This window comes from Phyllobates terribilis, unplaced genomic scaffold (genome assembly GCF_046119375.1).
Source record: "Phyllobates terribilis strain yellow unplaced genomic scaffold, ASM4611937v1 Scaffold_211__1_contigs__length_3443825, whole genome shotgun sequence".
Classification (NCBI taxonomy): Eukaryota; Metazoa; Chordata; class Amphibia; order Anura; family Dendrobatidae; genus Phyllobates; species Phyllobates terribilis.
In genome coordinates, this window is record NW_027362971.1 from 2,742,537 (window position 1) to 2,761,367 (window position 18,831).

The 18,831-nt window shown below is 46.4% G+C and overlaps 1 protein-coding gene across 1 annotated transcript in view; it reads left to right on the forward strand.

The window, feature by feature from the left end:
• Positions 1-1,603: 1,603 nt before the first annotated feature.
• PC (pyruvate carboxylase) overlaps positions 1,604-18,831 on the forward strand; it is a 416,466-nt gene continuing 399,238 nt past the window's right edge. The window contains exon 1 of the mRNA XM_073665354.1: positions 1,604-1,709. The gene's annotated coding sequence lies outside the window, so the exon portion shown is untranslated. The remainder of the gene's footprint in view (positions 1,710-18,831) is intronic.

The following is an 18,831-nucleotide window of genomic DNA, read 5'->3' on the forward strand; positions in this document are numbered from 1 at the left end:
AACCCAGTTTGTTTCCAAGTTCTGGAAGGCATTCTGTTCTCGGCTGGGGGTGAAGCTGTCCTTTTCCTTTGCCTTCCACCCTTAGTCGAATGGACAGACCGAGCGTGTCAATCAGAATTTGGAGACCTACCTCAGGTGTTTTGTCTCCGAAAATCAGGACGATTGGGCATCCTACTTACCGCTGGCAGAATTTGCCATTAATAATCATCGTCAAGAATCCACCGGCAGGTCACCGTTCTTCGGTGCATACGATTATCACCCACAGTTTGGTACCTTTAGTGAGGGTGGAGCTTCAGGAGTCCCTGAGGAGGAACGGTTTGCTTTGTCGCACTCCTTGGTTTGGCAGGGTGTTCTGAATAATTTAAAGATCATGGGAGACCGGTATAAACATATGGCTGACAGAAAACGCTCGCCAGGTCCGGACCTGAATGTGAATGACCTTGTGTGGTTGTCTACCAAGAATATAAAATTGAAAGTTCCTTCTTGGAAGCTGGAACCTAGGTTTATTGGTCCCTATAAAATAACCGCCGTCATTAACCCAGCAGCATTTCGTCTTGAACTTCCTCAGGCCCTTAAGGTCCACAATGTTTTCCACAGGTCCTTACTCAAGAAGTATGTGGAACCTCTTGAGCCCTCACCTCTACCACTGCCCCCAGTAATGGTTGATGGTAATTTGGAGTTCCAGATTTCAAGGATTGTAGATTCTCATCTCCAACATCGTTCTCTAGAATACTTGGTGCACTGAAAGGGCTATGGTTCAGAGGAGAGGATGTGGGTTTCAGCATCAGAGGTGAACGCTTCCAGATTGGTGCATTCATTTCACACCTCTTATCCTGAGAAACCCGGTCTTGAGTGTCTGGAGGTCACTTGTAGAGGACGGGCGGTACTGTCACAAGTGTGTCAGAAGAGACAGACAGTCACCCTGCAGTTGATTGCAGGGGATCTCTTCGTTTGGCATTACAGACAACTTCTTATATGCTGCATCGCTAGAACCTAGCGCTACCTTCCTCTGGCTAATTAACATCCTGGCCTAGATCAGTCTAGGAGGTCTCCACTCCCCCCTTTCCATAGAGTCTGGGCTCCCTTTCCCTCTTCCCTTTTTGTTGCACTTAGTCTTTCCCACACCTTGCGTGACAGCCACTCCATTTCATAATAGAGATTGGGGCCAGTGGTGAGTAAGTTATCATCCATCTTATTTATACTTTGGAGAAACTTTCTTAACTTTTCTTAACTTTCTTCTAATAAAATAAGCGCGGAATTCACATTACACTGGATCCAATTTATATTCCATTTGGATTCTCCCAATAGATGAGCCCAAGGCTCAGTATTTTTTTCGGACTTTATGGTCTTAAGCGAGGTCTGCGACCTGTAGACAGTGACCTGATACGAGGAAGGAAACCGAAATAGAAATTTACAGTGTTAGGAGCAATCCCCAGGAATGCAAGGCTCCTATTACACCCATGCAGAAGGACTGTGATATAAAGTTGGAACATATTTTACCTTAATAGCCGCATTATAGAAATGCAACAGTACAAAGATCTTTGGATTAGGTGAAGTTACACAGCTCCAAACATGTGATTGAAATTATTTGGCTGGAGATTATATTATTAGGTAATCAGGGGAGTGGCCGATTTATAGTGTTTGTTGCTGGAAAGCTCATGATTTAGAGACACGGTGCATATGACGTGCCCCCATTGTGCAGGGTTAAGGTAAGTGCGCTGGTGGTGGGGCCATCTGTAGGCCTCTCACGTACTTTTCATCTAGCAGGCTGGGTGCAGGGGGACTTGCTATATTTCCCTATGCATGCAGATCCTTTATACTTTCTTACCCATGTGACTGTTTTGCATTCAGGATTTTCCTGGAAGGAAACAGACAAAAGGCAAAGTTGTGCTTTGAATCTCATTTTCTTCCATGAATGTTTGTTCACTGTAGTCTGTCAATGTTCTCGACCCAAGGAGTCTTCTGCTCATCAGCAGGAAAAACTATCAAAGTCATCGTCGTGATCGCTTTCTAACACTCATTTCATTCAGACTCCTGAAAACTCTTTATAAGGGAATATAGAAATGAGAGAAGGGGGAGGAAGACTGGAGACGCTGCAGTCTGCCTGCACGACTCACTTGAGACAGTGCCTGCAGCACAATGCTGTGACCAAGGCCTTCTTCGAGTAGGCACCACAATAGCTAAATGCATCAAGTGCTTCATAGCACTTTGTACTAACAAAAAAAGTTTAGGTTCTTCTTGTCTAATTTTAAATGGAATGTGATGAAAGAATCCATGAACTCAGATGAGCGTGCTCCAACAAGTCTCATAACTTACATTTATGTATGTATATGGGAAGGGCAGAGACGGGGACCCTGGGGCACAAGTGGGAGAGGTAGAAAATGACGGCTGCACTCTTAAAATATTGCACCGTTTTATCTGATGGAGATCTGTCATTACACGTGTCCTGTACGCACAAACTTGAGACAGTCCATAATTCTTTTTTACACTTCTTTTCTATTCAAACTATTAGGGTTGTGCAAAATGATTTGTAGGACACTGGTCAAGCGGCCAAGACAGTAGTCCATGCGAACATTCTCCTACTTGCCACTATGCCCACTTCTGAAAAGTAGGCTCGACTTTACGTCATGGGTGCATCAATGACATTGAGTTGGACCCACTAATCAGAAGAGGAACCGGTGTTACCAACCGGCAGAAGAAGGATAGAAAGGTTCTGGTCTGTCCCCCACAGATGACCGATGTGGTCGCTGGACAAGGGTCTTGTCAATTTTTTTTTTCTCATCTCCAGTAACTATTATTTCAATTTTTTTTTAAAAAATGATGGAGACTACAAAGTGCTGCCGATCGGAGTGTAGGGAGGTCTAAGTACTGAAACCCTCGATGACCGTTCAAAACATCGCTCTGAAGTGTGCAACTCCTACATGAGTATGTGTACAGAGCGGTGTACCGGATCATAGAAACTCAATAGGTCTGTACACAAGGCTCTGAGCTCGGGCTCACACTTCGGAGCAGTGTTTTGGGCGGAGATCAGTGGGGGTCTCAAGACGTGAACCCAAACCAATCGACAGCATTTTGTAAACTCTATAATAATACAAAGGTTTTTAAATGACGGTTACCTTTCAACCATTTTTGTTGGAGGCTTCATGGGTCCTACTGTGGTGATCGTGTGCAGTAGAATTTTTTTTAGGTGTCGATTCTCCCGGAAAAAGCAAGGATGAGTTTGCAAACCTTCCAGGTGCCTTGTAGACTCCCCAAAAACAAGCATTTCCAGAAAGTTTTTTTGTGGCAGATGTTGGGATGCGCTTTCAATGGGGTATGGCATGGTGTGATGGCCTCAAAAAGAGGTTGGGGTCATCAGAATTTTTTTTGACAGATAACTGGTAAAAAGTTGGAAACTATGGCAATGACTATCCTTATCAATATTAGAAATAGATTAACTTTAATGACGTATTCTAAGGTTTGGAAGTTCAATAAAAACTAAAGGGATAAAGAAGCACAAATAGGGTGTTATCCAGACAACAGGCATTTAACTAAGCGGAAAATACTCACATGGTGGTGTTGTGAGGAAGCACAACACTTGGAAGGTCTCAGAAATAAAAGGTCCAGCTGCTGTTGCTCCGCAGATTGGTAGACCCAACTTAGAAATCAAAAGATGTGGAGAAGCGGATGTGCTTCACTGTTGGTATCTCAATATGTGGTTCTCCTGATGAAGTGGGTACATTTCGAAATGCATTAAGAATAAAGCCACATTATCTACTCCACCATCTCAAGTGTTTTCTGACATCTTTACCTGTTGAGACATCAGCCCAGCACATCCTATTCTCCACATCTCTTCATTTCCAAGGTTTGGAAGTTATCTCTTATCCATGAGATAGGAGATAACTTCATGATCGCTGGGTGTCCGATTGCTGACAAACCCCCGCCGATCTTGAGAACTGGGGCTCTGAAGAACCCTATATAAATGGGATGGTGGTCGATCATGCACACTGACAATCCATTCATTCTTATGGGAATGCCTAAAATCAGTTGAGCACAGCTCCGGCGGTCCAATGAAGAATGAATGAAGCAGCAGTGCGCATGCTTGGCCTCCGCTCCATTCACACTGAGCTCTTCAGAGCCCTGGTTTTAGGGATGGGTATAGGAATAACTTCCAAACTTGAGAATGCCCCTTTATGTAGGGATAGTTCACACTTTTCAGATAATAAACCAAATACTTGCAAAGTATTTTAACCATAAAAGCTCATGCACATGGACATATAGCAGCTCAAAAAAAAAGTAGCATGCTTCATTAAACTCTACAGAGATGTTCTCTTCTACAAGCATCACTCCTAGGAAAAGATATCTCCGTAAACATGGAGTCTGATAAAGCCTGCATGGTAGTTCACATACCTGGTGCATGATCTCTTTGATATACAATATACAATCACAAGGCAGACACCACAGACATGCCCTGTTTGATTGAGCCCGAGGGGAGAAATATTCGAGGAGAAATGGCAGAACAGCAGGTTCTCTGTACTGTAACAAACAATCACATTCTGCTTTTTCTTGGGGGTGAAGTTAGGACATATGGCAGGTTGAGATTTACTCACCCTTCAGGGGTGTGTTCACACCCTCGGTGGAAAATTACAACTTCGATCACATGCAGTTTTAATAAGATTTCTTTCAGACATTAGTGATTTTTCACATGTGCCAAAAAATGGGATCAGAGTTTCATCAGTGTTTGGTCCATGTGTCAGTTTTTACCATCAGTTTCATCTATGTCCGGTTTTACCATCAGTGTTTGGTCAGAGTCCGTTTTTACCATCAGTAATTTTCACGTATGAAAAAAATAAATAAAAGACAAAGCTTTTCCTATACATTGGAATGTTAATCACGAACTGGACACTGATGCCATCCATGTGCTGTCCGTGATTTTCATGGACCCATAGACTTGTTTGGGTAATTTTTATTCATAGCGCCCATAAAAAATGGACATGTGGTCTGCAAATAAACACGGATATGTGAATTGCTCCATAGACTAGAATGGGTACATGTTCTATCTGTGAATGGGGCCTTAAGAAGTAACTATCATTTTCTTTTCGTAAATCAATAAATAGTGCAAAGAAATTTTGTAATATAGAAATCTGCTTTTTTCTCCTCCAGGACTTATTGTTCATATTAAAAAATTCTCAAATCTGTATTCAGTGAATCAGATTTTCCCATTACTGAGATTAGAGATGGCAGTTGGAGCTCAGAAGATTCTAGGTAGAGGGGAGGAGCTAGAGGCAGAGCTGCTCCCTCCTCTTCCCTTCTACATAGAATCTTATGAGCTCCAACTGTCATCTCCTATCTCAATAATTCACTGAATACAGATTTTACCAAAGAATTGAGAATTTTGAGAATGAATGATCAATCCAGGAGGAGAAAGAAGCAGATTTCTCTGATAAGATATATTACACAGTTTCTTATTTTAATACGTCTATTAATTTATAAAATAACAATTAAAATGATGGTTATACCTTAAGGGGTTGCCAGAGATTAGAGCAAAGAGGTTACTTTATTTCCAGCGCTACCCTTATCCCATGGACTCTATCTGCTATTACAGCTCATCCCCATGTACTTTAACTTGAGTTTTACAGCTTTTTGCATTATTTTTTCCACATTTAATCAGCAGATTTTTTTTAAAACGTCATTTAATGGCACTGTGCTATCCTTGTCTCGGATTTACGATGCAGAATCCACATGGAAAATCCTCAATTCCCCCTTCCGCGTGTGAATATTGGCTTTTTGTGAAGAGTTTGTGAATTATGATTGATGTCTACTGTTTGTTTTTTACATTATATACATTTTTTTTTACAAAACATGTATTTTAGAATCTGGTTTCTATGGCTCTAACAGGAGTGGACTGAGAAATAGCAACCCATGGGCAATAATTGTCATGGGCCTCACCGATCACCATATTAGAAGTAATTTTGAGACGTTAATGTGACGCCCTGCAGCTACAGGCTGTCACAGAACTCCTTGGTGTTGCACAGATGGGATTCTCCCCAGTGGCCTCAATACATGCAGACACCTCCACCCAAGTCCACTAGATGGAGCCCTGTCAGGTATGTATATACTGGGGGGTGGAGTTCAGGAAGTCAGTCAGTGGGAAGCAGTCAGTGTGACACGATGCTGCAGCACCAGACAAGCTGAAGTCTGTGTGGCTGAAAGCCAGGCTAGGCCCAAGCTGCGGGCTAGTCTGGCCAGTGAGAGCCTAGAGTGGGCTAGAAGGCAAGGAGAAGAAAAGAGCCATGAGGGACAGAGGAACCACGGAGAGTTCGTCCCCTGATGCAAGCCGGGCACCGGGCTTAAGCCTATTGGGATCTCTATGCCCAGTGGGGAATCTGGCATACTGAGGAGGATTTCATATCCCTCAGTCCACCCGTGAATAGCGCACACTCAGAGCACTAGGTACCACGAAGGCCCCAGTGTCCAGGGATTGTGGTAACCAGTGGGAAAGCCCTCGCCGCCAATCACACGGGTGAGAGAAACATCAAGGGAGCTAGACCCTGTTCTAGGCAGGTCAGAAGCTCCAGGGAGAGAGACAGGAAGATACAGAAAGGAGGCCTTACACCCGCTCACTGGGGAGCAAGACCAGAAGTGCACACTACCTACAAGTACCCCGGACCGTACCTGACTACCATCTGCAGTAAAGGTACTGAAACTAGCCCCGGTGTGTGTGTCTGTTCTTCCTCTGACCCGGCTGGGTCCCCTCTCCCCAGCATCCACCATCTACCCCTACACAGCCCTGGAGCTAGCTCTACCTGTGGAGAGCCACACCATCCCTGCTGCCATACCACCAGCTCCAGAGGACTGCTCCGCAGCGGCGGCTCCCCTTTAGCCGCATTCCACAGGTGGCGTCACGAACTTTCCAAATCCCCTATAAATATCCCCCTTTTTACTGACCGCCCTGGGTCATGGACCGGGCCAGCCACTGTGATATTCCCCCATAACAGCATCCGTAAGAGGCCCGGCTGCCGAGTACCCCACGGCCCAGGGGGCGCGTCAGATTTGTCGTCACGAACAGGATTCCGTGCCACTGTAGTACTCACTGTGGTGAAGTTTTCCCGCCATTCCCGAGATTCCCCGCCATTGTCCGCCATCTTCCTGTCGCCGCGCGGGAAGAAGAGGGGCGTAACCGCGGGAATCGGAGAGGCGTAACCGCTGGAAGCGCGCGAAGCCCAGGACACACCCCGCCCCTGACGTCGAACCAGGAAGCGTCAGGTCCTGGAAGGAGCCCAGAGGACGCTCTGACGTCAGACGTGAGCGACGCAAGGTCCTGGAAGAAGACCGTCGCCCGCGGAGCTGCGGCCTACCTGAAAAAGAAAGTGAAGAAGGTAGGCTCCGGTTCATGAGGGGGGGCGCAACCATGGCCGATGACCAGCAAGCCGCCAGAGCACCGGTTAACGCTCCCGATGCTCAACTCACACCCGGCGCTGCTCAGGCTGGAGCATGGAGCAGTTGCCGCACCAGCAGGAGCTGTGGCACGGATGGTGCCCGTAACTCTATAGCATGCCCTAAATGTTCAGAGGGTGAGGGAACTGTTGGAACAGGACACCCTGACTGAACGGGAGGATGACCAGGACAGGTCACCTACCTCCCATCCCCAGGCGCATCCCAGGAGGGGGCGCCCTTGAGCTACGAGTTCCCCGGTAGCTGTCATGTTTAAGTATATAAGTTCCTGAACTACTAGGAGGTCGGGAACTGTGAACGACCCGCCTTGTACATAATTTCACCTCCTGAGGTGCCCCCTGGTGGTTTTCACAAGACCACCACCACTAAAACCTGCTTGGCATGGCCAAACCAGTGGTCCTACACCAGTCCTGCAGCCCGCCTAGGACATTCGTTGGGGGTTTGGAGCAGGTCCCCCACAAGCCAGCTTACCCGGATGAGAGGGACACACCCGAGGAGGGATCTCATCAAAACTGGTTGCTACAGTAAAGCATAAATAATGTTTATTAAACCTGTTATTGCAATGTTCAAGCTACGTGCCTCCCATAAAGGGAAGAAAAATTGTAATGTTTAAAAATATGTTATCATAGAATCATAGAATGGTAGAGTTGGAAGGGACCTCCTGGGTCATCTGGTCCAACCCCCTACTCAAAGCAGGATTCACTAAATCATCTCAGACAGATATCTGTCCAGCCTCTGTTTGAAGACGTCCATTGAAGGGGAACTCACCACCTCTCGTGGCAGCCTGTTCCACTCATTAATCACCCTAACTGTCAAAAAGCTTTTTCTAATATCTAATCTGTGTCTCCTCCCATTTAGTTTCATCCCATTGCTTCTAGTCTTTCCTTGTGCAAATGAGAATAAAGATGATCCTTCTACAATGTGACAGCCCTTGACATATTTGTAGACAGCTATTAAGTCTCCTCTCAGTCTTATTTTTTGCAAGCTAAACATTCCCAAATCCTGCAACCGTTCCTCATAGGACATAGTTTGCAGACCAGTCACCATTCTGGTCGCTCTTCTCTGAACTTGCTCCAGTTTGTCTATGTCTTTTTTAAAATGTGGTGCCCAAAACTGTACACAGTATTCCAGATGAGGTCTGACCAAAGAGGAGTAAAGACCGATAATGACTTCACGTGATCTAGACTGTATGCTTCTGTTAATACATCCCAGAATTGTATTTGCCTTTTTTGCTGCTGCATCACACTGTTGACTCATGTTCAGTCTATGATCTATTAGTATACCTAAGTCTTTTTCACATGTACTGTTGCTTAGATCTATTCCTCCCATTCTGTATATGCTTTTTTCATTTTTATTGCCCAGATGTAGTACTTTGCATTTTTCCCTGTTAAAAACCATTCTGTTGTTTGCTGCCCACTGCTCCAGTTTATTTAGGTCTTTTTGAATCCTCTCTCTCTCTTCTCTAGTATTAGCTATCCCTCCTAGATTTGTGTCATCAGCAAATTTAATCAGTTTACCCTCAATTCCTTCATCTAAATCATTGATAAAGATGTTGAACAATACAGGTCCCAGGACGGAGCCCTGTGGTACCCCACTTGAGACATTCATCCAGCTGGATGTGAAGCCATTTACAACCACCCTTTGAGTCCGATCACTAAGCCAGTTATGAATCCACCTAACAGTTGCCTGGTCCATTGCATACTTGGTCATTTTTTCAATAAGGATGGTGTGAGATACTTTGTCAAATGCTTTGCTGAAGTCAAGATATACTATATCTACAGCATTTCCCTGATCCACCCAGTCAGTGATTCTGTCATAGAAGGAAATTAAGTTAGTCTGACATGACTTGTTAGTTACAAACCCATGCTGACTCTGGTTAATCACTTCATTCTTATCCATGTACTTACATACATGTTGTTTAATAATTTGTTCAAAGATCTTTCCTGGTATAGAAGTCAGACTCACCGGCCTATAGTTCCCTGGGTCCACCTTCTTCCCCTTTTTGAAGATAGGAACAACATTTGCTCTTCTCCAGTCTTCTGGGACTTCTCCTGTTCTCCAAGAATTTTCAAAGATTATGGAGAGTGGTTCTAAAATTTCTTCTACGATCTCCTTCAGTACTCTGGGGTGTAATTCATCTGGACCTGGAGACTTGAACTCATTTATGTTAGCTAAATATTCCCTCACAATCTTTCTGTTTACAGATAACTTGGATTCTTCTATTCCTTTGAAAGGACAGTGAAGATCAGTTGATGTTACATTTTCTTTCTGAGAGAAAACAGATGCAAAATAGGAATTAAAAAGTTCGGCCTTCTCAACATCCTCTCTTGCCATTTCTCCATTTTCATCCTGTGAAAATCCTATAGCATCTTTGACTTTTCTTTTACTTTTGACATACCCCCAAAATTCTTTTTTATTGCTTTTGACATCTCTTGCAAGCCTTAATTCATTGTCAGCTTTAGCTAACCTGATACGTGCCCTGCAGGATCTGCAGACTGCATTATAATCTTCTTTACATATGCCTCCCTCTTTCCATTTAATAAACATTTCTTTCTTTCTTTTTAGCATGTGTTTAAGTTCTGTGTTCATCCATCCTGGTTTCCTTAAATGCTTCCCATTCTTCCTACTTTTCGGGATTGTTAACGACTGTGCTTTGAGAATCTCATTTTTAAAAATTTCCCATCCTTCCTGGACATTTTTGTGCTTAAGGACATCCAGCCATTGGATCCCTCCTATTCTCTTTCTGAGTCTCTTAAAATCTGCCTTTCTAAAATCTAACCTTGAAGTTTGAGTCTTCACATGTCTTCCTCCTCTAGTTATCCAAAATTCTATAATAGCATGATCGCTGCCTCCTAGGGTCCCAGCCACCTTTACCTCCTCAACCATTTCCTCCCTGTTTATAAGGATTAGATCCAAAGTAGCAGATCCCCTTGTTTTCTCCCCTACCTTTTGGAAGATAAAGTTGTCAGCAAGAGAGGATAAGAATTTGCTTGACCTGTTAGTTTTACTTGAGAGAGATTCCCAACAAATGTCTGGATAGTTGAAATCTCCCATGACCACTACGTCATATTTTTTGGAGAACTTGGTCATTTGATACATAAAGAGTTCATCCATATCTTCAGCTTGCCCAGGTGGCCTGTAGTAAATGCCTACAATGGTGTCCTTTCCGTTGTTCTCTCCTTGTATTCTTACCCAAACAGTTTCCACAGAACTCCCAGTCTCTGAAGCTTCAATCTCTGTGCAGATATACGCTTTTCTAACATACAATGCGACACCTCCTCCTCGTTTATCAAGTCTGTTTCTTGCAAATAAGTTGTATCCTTTTAGCCTTGTATTCCATGTGTTACCTGTTATACAAAAATCTCTTTCAGTCCGGGAGTACTGACTTTTACTAGGGGGGAATGTGATGCCCTGCAGCTGCAGGCTGTCACAGAACTCCTTGGTGTTGCACAGATGGGATTCTCCCCAGTGGCCTCAATACATGCAGACACCTCCACCCAAGTCCACTAGATGGAGCCCTGTCAGGTATATATATACTGGGGGGTGGAGTTCAGGAAGTCAGTCAGTGGGAAGCAGTCAGTATGACACGATGCTGCAGCACCAGACAAGCTGAAGTCTGTGTGGCTGAAAGCCATGCTAGGCCCAAGCTGTGGGCTAGTCTGGCCAGTGAGAGCCTAGAGTGGGCTAGAAGGCAAGGAGAAGAAAAGAGCCATGAGGGACAGAGGAACCACAGAGAGTTTGTCCCCTAGTGCAAGCTGGGCACCGGGCCCGAGCCTATTGGGATCTCTATGCCCAGTAGGGAATCCGGCATACTGAGGAGGATTTCATATCCCTCAGTCCACCCGTGAATAGCGCACACTCAGAGGACTAGGTACCACGAAGGCCCCAGTGTCCAGGGATTGTGGTAACCAGTGGGAAAGCCCTTGCCGCCAAGCACACGGGTGAGAGAAACATCAAGGGAGCTAGACCCTGTTCCAGGCAGGTCAGAAGCTCCAGGGAGAGAGACAGGAAGATACAGAAAGGAGGCCTTACACCCGCTCACTGGGGAGCAAGACCAGAAGTGCACACCACCTACAAGTACCCCGGACCGTACCTGACTACCATCACCAGTAAAGGTACTGAAACTAGCCCCGGTGTGTGTGTCTGTTCTTCCTCTGACCCGGCTGGGTCCCCTCTCCCCAGCATCCACCATCTACCCCTACACTGCCCTGGAGCTAGCTCCACCTGTGGAGAGCCACACCATCCCTGCTGCCGTAACACCAGCTCCAGAGGACTGCTCCGCAGCGGCGGCTCCCCTTTAGCCGCATTCCACAGGTGGCGTCACGAACTTTCCAAATCCCCTATAAATATCCCCCTTTTACTGACTGCCCTGGGTCACGGACTGGGCCAGCCACCGTGATATTCCCCCCATACCGGCATCCGTAAGAGGCCTGGCTGCCGAGTACCCCACGGCCCAGGGGGCGCGTCATTAAAATGATGACTTCAGCTACGATAGCAGCAAAAATGTGGAGGTATCAATGTATTTAGTAACGTCCTTAAAGGAACATTCCATATAAAACTGACACACTGTGTTAGGACAAGTGCAAAGTCTGAGGGGGTGGAGCACATAGTTGCAAACATCTCCCAGGACACTTAAGTCCTGCCCCTGCAGGGAATGTTTTCCACTCCTCCCAGGAACTTTCCCACTCCAAAACACCTACTTTTGAGTAGGGTGTACACAAACTCGACCCTTCTGGTCTAGGACTCCTGGGAAAATCTGGAACAGTTGGCAACTATAGGAGCATGACCCAGGGAATCAATGAACTTATAATTGTGCCACGCTACACCCGCTAAGTCTCTGTACTATGCATAACACAGAGTATCAGTTTAGTTTACCTTTACAGAGTGCCGCATCTGACGTAGGGGCCAGGGGCATAGCTTTAGGGAGTGCAGAGATAGCATTGGGACTTTGATGCCTGAAGTGGTATACAGGGATCTTAGCCATTTCAGAAGACATTAATATTACTACATGGCCTGGTTGCAGATTTTGCATTGGGGCTTGGAAGCTTGTAGTTACCATCATCCCTCTGGCACTGTCCATATGGTGAATGCAGCTCGGTATATCGGTATCACTGTCCTGTCACTACTACCCCCCGTATATTATCCTTGTGACAAGCTTATAATGTACTTTTACCTATCGATAAAATTCCTACAGCAAATTTTGAACATGATGACAAACTTCAGTAATGGTGTCCCCCAAGGGCTGGGAAAGTGTAAAGTGAAAAAAGAGCCAGGTGTATTACTATTAAGCAATAGATATTGTATAAATTTGCATTAATAGCAATTTCCTCATTAAATATTCTATGAACTCAACAGGCCGAGTCTGTAAGCGAAGAATTTTATCAACTCACCAAACAATGTTAACAATTGTGATACTTATCGTAATATTCATCTAATGAATATTTATATTATTTTTTACTTAGTCTATAGAGTTGAGAAGTAAAGTTTGGTGCTGCCTTGGTCCGGTGTCCAGTCCAGTGCTCTATGGCAGCCGGAACAGGGCAGTGTTCATTTCTGGAGTTGGCATCCTCAGCCGGGCATCCTGGCCACCTTTTGCACTTATGAGGCCATAAAGTCATGACTTTGCGGTGCGACGCACATCTTGACGCCAAGTGATGTGGTCTCACGTGATGACATGACATTGCTGGCGCCTTGAATGCTGAGCAGAGAATGACGGCTGTAGAAGTGAAGACTCCTTGGTCCAGCTTCCAAGGAGGACTGGACTAATTGCTAGGTCATGGCAGCACCAATCTTTTTTTCTTAACTCTATCAGTATATACTCAGGGCATACAGAAAGAGATGATCGTTACGTGGCTCTTCCTGTAGTCCTCGGAGGCTGACAATTTTGAATTCATGAGCAATAGGTCAAGGTCTTACAGTTGGGTCCAGGAATATTTGGACAGTCACACAAGTTTTGGCATTTTAGCTATTTACCAAAACATATCAGTCTTGCTGAGTTGCCTCTAGCAGCACTCCTAGTACTGCTGCATCCTCATGTGGCTATGCAGGAATTTAAACTGCTGTGCCATGCAGGGTTTTCCTTCCCTGGCCTATCACTTGCCAGAAGGGGATATATTAGGCAGCTCCTCACTCCACACCTTGCCTGAATTTAGGTTCCTAGTTCTAGTGCATCATCCATATCCTGTTAAGGTGCATTACAGTGTTGTCTCTCCTGTTAGCGACTTGGCTTGTTTCCTCATTTTGTCTGACCTCTCCGCTCTTGACCCCGGCTTCATATATTGATCCTGTGCAGCATGTCCCGACCTTGGACTGTCTGACTACATCTCTGTCTGTGCCATCTGTGCTTTGTATTGTGCTTCCGACCCTTTGGTCAGCTGCTGCAGGTCCGGGTACTGCCCTGGATTGGCACCTGGTGACTACCCTAGCGGCCCAAGCCTATCCTCACCATCAGAGGCTCCAGTGAAGACCAGATAGCCACTTAGTTATGCCCCTCCACGGTAAGCCCAGCCAGTGGTCCACACATACCGCCATCAAAGGCGGCACAACTCTGGGAAAAAGTGAACTTGACTCAAGTGTGGGGCTGATGCTCCGGCCACTGAACTCACACTCGATGGGTGGGGGACATGTGGAATGAAGGAAAGGAGAGAAGCAGTGGATCCCGGGTGCTGCCGCAGCGAGATCTGATTCCAGGCGGTGAGGATAAAAAACTGTTTATTCTTACAACGCGTTTCGGAGTAGAATTTACTCCTTCTTCAGGCATAATACAAGGAAAGGTCCTCCTCTCCTATATAGGGATGAGACGTAACGTGTTCAACACATTATAAATTATCCACTTACTCTGATTAAAAATAGTTGGTAAAATGTATACAATCAATAGAATATAAATAAAATATATATGCAAACAAAATATGCTATAAAATATTGTTAAGAAGTCACAAATTATAGCAATAAATTGCATCTAAAGATTAAAAAAAAGAATATATACTTTGATTGAATATTCACCTTAACTAACTATTACCTTGTATTTTCAATAGCCCCAGACTGCGGAGAGCTACTGGGATCCAGTATAATACACTGTAAAATACTTCCATCAACTGTATAAATGTTCTATAGGATAATAATGGTCATTAATGTTATATTGCCATCTGTTAGTACATATCATAGAAATGTGTTTCTTTCCTGATATCTTTTCCTTTGCCCCTTGCGGTTTTTTGAGCACCGGATTACTTATATTTAATTCCCTTCCTAATATACATTCTGTTCCCTAAAGGTAAATGTGTAAGATGCGGAGCTATTTATGATTTCTATTTCAATGCATAAACTCTTTCCATAAATGCCGTCAGGTCTTCGGCGTGCCAGCCGCTTCCATGCTATTTAGTGTCATCTTTTTATTACTCTTCTACAATAACAGTGCCAAGTGCCACTTCACCTTGTCGAATAGGAAATGTAATTTTTAACTTCATTTCTTGCGCCGGTGAAGCCGACTGCCGAACATACACATCTGCACGACATGATAGCCACAATGATGCCCCCCGGAGAGGGGGTGAGGTTAAACAGATTTCATGGGGATGATAATGGGTCTCCGTGAATATTACTGTAAATTGGGGCAAAGCTTGAAGCTCCTATATGAACACATCAGCAGCCATTGATCAATACACTGCTATCAATATAATACCTTCTGTATATGGAGCAGGGAATTTAAAGGGGTTGTTCAGGACTGATGGTCAATTTTAACGATAGGTCATCAATATCTGATCGCTGGAGGTGCGACACCCGGCACAGCCGTCAATCAGCTGTTCCCGATGCTTAGTTGTGGAGCAGTACAGCACAGCTCCATCAACTATATAGTGGCCGCAGCCAGGTACTACACATCAGCCACTATTGATTCAAATAGGGTGCGGATATACATCACCAGGACACAAACACAATACAGTTGATGGAGCTGTGCAGTGCAGCTCCACAACTGAGAACTTCCATTCAGCACTGTAAACAGCTAATCGGTGGGGTTATTGAGTGTTGCACCCCCACCAATCAGATATTGATGACCTATCCTAAGGAAAGGCCATCAATTTAAAAGTAGGGGACAACCTATTTAAGTGCCTAGTTTAGATCTGAATCACTCACTACTTTTGGTTCACATATCAGTTTAAGATGTCTAGAAACTGCTCCAATTTTCATGCAATCCACTCTTTGTGAATGGAGGGGCTCTTCAGCATTCTGCCAGTACTATATATACTGGAACTTTCCCTCAATTCCCAACATGCATTGCTTCTGCCATTGTCCTACTCTGCATGCCTACTCTGAAAGCCCCAGGAAGCCCACTTTTGTGCTATTGTGGCACCCTGCTGTGCACAGGTACCACAGGTCCCAGGGTGCATGGATGGACTTCTCCACAAGAGGCCCTCATTACATACAAACACCTCCACCCTTCCACCTCACACCACCAGAGGGAGCCCATTAGGGATATATATATGGAGGGTGGAGCCAGGTAACTCAGTCAGAAGTTAGTGTGCTGGCCCTTAGACCAGTAAAGACGCAGCGCGTCTGCTGCCGAGTTCTGAGGGCCCCGAGTGTGGCCGACGGCAAAGAGGAGAAAGGAGAGAGGAGTTGAGGGGGCAGAGGAGCATCATAGGCTCACCCCGATATACAAACCGGACACCGGGTCCACGCCTACAGGGTCCCTTTATACCCAGTAGGGATCACCGGCATCCCAGGAGGACTACAAGTCCTTGGCTGACCTGAAGCTAGACCCATCACAGGACCAGGAACCACAAGGCCCCAGTGTCCAGGGAGAGTGGTTTCCAACAGAAGGTCCTACTACCGAGCAACAGGTGAAGGAACAGCATGACACATAAGCTAGGCCCAGTTGCAGGCTGGCCAGGAGCATACAGAGAGGCAGACACGGACCAGGAGGCCTTATACCCGCTCCGTGGGGAGAAGTCCTGAAGTGCACCCATCCTACTGAGTACCCTGGACTGTACCTGACATCCGCACCAGTAAAGGTACTGAAGCGAATCCCCTGTCTCTGTCAATTACTCCTGCTGTGCCATCCCACCTGCACTACAAGTCCCAGCATCACCCCCACCATCAAACTCCACACTGCCCCAGCGGTCCGCTCCACCTGTGAGGAGCAGAAACACCTTAGCTGCCATCCCATCACCCCCTGGAGGTCTGCAGCAGCGATGGTAATCCTTACCAGGTACCACAGGTGGCGTCACGAATTATTTATTTTATTTTTCCTATCCAAGTTACAATCCCCCTTTTTGGTTGACCGCCCTGGGCCACAGACCGAGCCAGCCACCGTGATATCCCCCACCATCATCCATAGGCCCAGCTGCCGAGTACCCCACTGCCCTGGGGGCACGTCATTATGTCTGAGAGTCAAATCCAGGTGGTTTCATATGTAGGACCCCAAGGGTTCGGTCGCTACAGAGGTATTGCATCTCAACCAGATGTGCGATATCTCACTTCCAGGTAAGGATGGAGTGTGGATCAGGACCCTGACAACTGCATGCATTACACCACATTTCCGGGGGGCAGGGTGACCGATATGCTCCAAGTAGAGCACGACAGTCCTTGTCCCTGGCTGGAGTGGGGGGAGGGAACACCGAGGAAGGGGGGACCCTGTAGTGCATAGGAGGGAGAGGGCAGTTCCTGGGTGCACTTAGAAGGAGGTATAAAAGGTGGGCACCATCTTAATTCAGGGGAGTTCAGTCAGAGGAGAAGACAAGGAGCAGAGGCTCAGACCGAGCTCTGCTCCGCAGGCAGGCCTGAGAGAGCGTCCGGAGCCTGGAGGAAGGAAAAGGAAGGAAGAGGAGCGGAGGAGGCTCCAGGAACAAGGAACGAAGGGACCCCAGGGGTGTGGATCGGCGAGTCGCCACCGCCCGCCCGAATCTACCTGCGTAGGGGGGTCAGGCCAAAGGGGGAGACCGGTCCCCGAAGCTAGTGGAGGCGGGGAACTACCCTCAGCTAGAAACCGGAGGCTGTGACATTTTATGTGGCGCAGCTCCTCGCTACACCCGCTAGGAAGGCACCACATAGGGTCAGGGAAACGGCACCAATGTTCACCCGAGAAGGCCCGAGGCAGCCGGACAGAAGCGAGGTCACTGGTGGGGTATGACAGGCCAGAGAAAGGACACACAAAGGGGGTCCTGTGAAACACTCCAAAGTTATCTGGGAGTAGGCCGAGCCCCTCACCTGGTGAGCACAGTGCGACAGGGGACGTTATGACCAGCTGGAGTAACGTGGATAAAGAACCGTGAGTAAAAATCCTGGACTGCATTACAGGACTCTGTGTCGTTACTGCTGCTCCCGCGCACCATCACCCCCAACATCCACACTTGCTGCCCTGAGGCTATACTCCTCACGTGGGGAGTTATACTACCCTCTGCTGCACCCACAACACCAGCCTCAGCGGTCTGCCCTGCAGCGGCGGTTCACTCTGACCGCAATCCACAGGTGGCGTACTCGGACATTCAGCATATAGACTGCCATTTGGGTTGACCACCCTGAGCCAAGGGACCGGGTCCCCGCCACGCAAGGACTACAACCCCCAGCATCCACAAAAGGTCCGGTTCCGGGTATCCCCACACACACACGGCCCAGGGGGCGCCTCACATACACAGGACATCTAAAGGGAACCATAAATTTGGAATTTTTTTTACAAGATGCAAATGCCGCTGTTCTCCTAAATCGGGCATGTGTTTTAATTTTTTTTTGTTTCTGTGTCTTTCCGTTCCTGAGAAATGGCCCTTTCTTTCTTATATGTAAAGTTAATATTGTTATCCAAGGGGGTGTGGTCCTAATGGAGTCACAGAGATTAAATAAGTACCATGGGTTTGGCCACTTTTGGGGTCAGTGGCAATTTTACTGTGTGCAGAAAGGAGAAGGCCTCTGTGTGTAGAGATTAATAAGGGGATGTTTCTGTGTGTGCAGAGATTAGTAAAAGGGATAGGAGGATGCTGAGTATACAGAGATTTGGAGGAGGAAGCTGATGTGTGTACAGAGATTTCGATAAGGTTGCCATGATGTGCAGAGATTAGGGGAAGAGAATGCAGGCTGATGTGTGTGCAGAGAGGAGGATCAGTCTCTGCTGTGCGCAGAGATTAGGAGGAGGAAGACTTTGCTTTATGCAGAGGGGAAGAGGCTGCTATATGTGCAGAGAGGAAGGGGAGTAAAATGTGTGTGCAGAGGGCAGGATGCAGGAAGGAGGAGGAGGTCACTGCCTGTGCAGGGAGGAGAAGGAGACTGATTTGTGAACAGAGAAAACGAATAAGAGACTGTAGTGTCTGCAGATGAGGAGGAGACTGAATGTGTGCAGGAAAAAAGGAGGCTGCTTTGTGTGCAGAGAAGAAGAGGAGAAAAAGGAAAAAAATGAGGCGACTGCTTCCTGTGCTG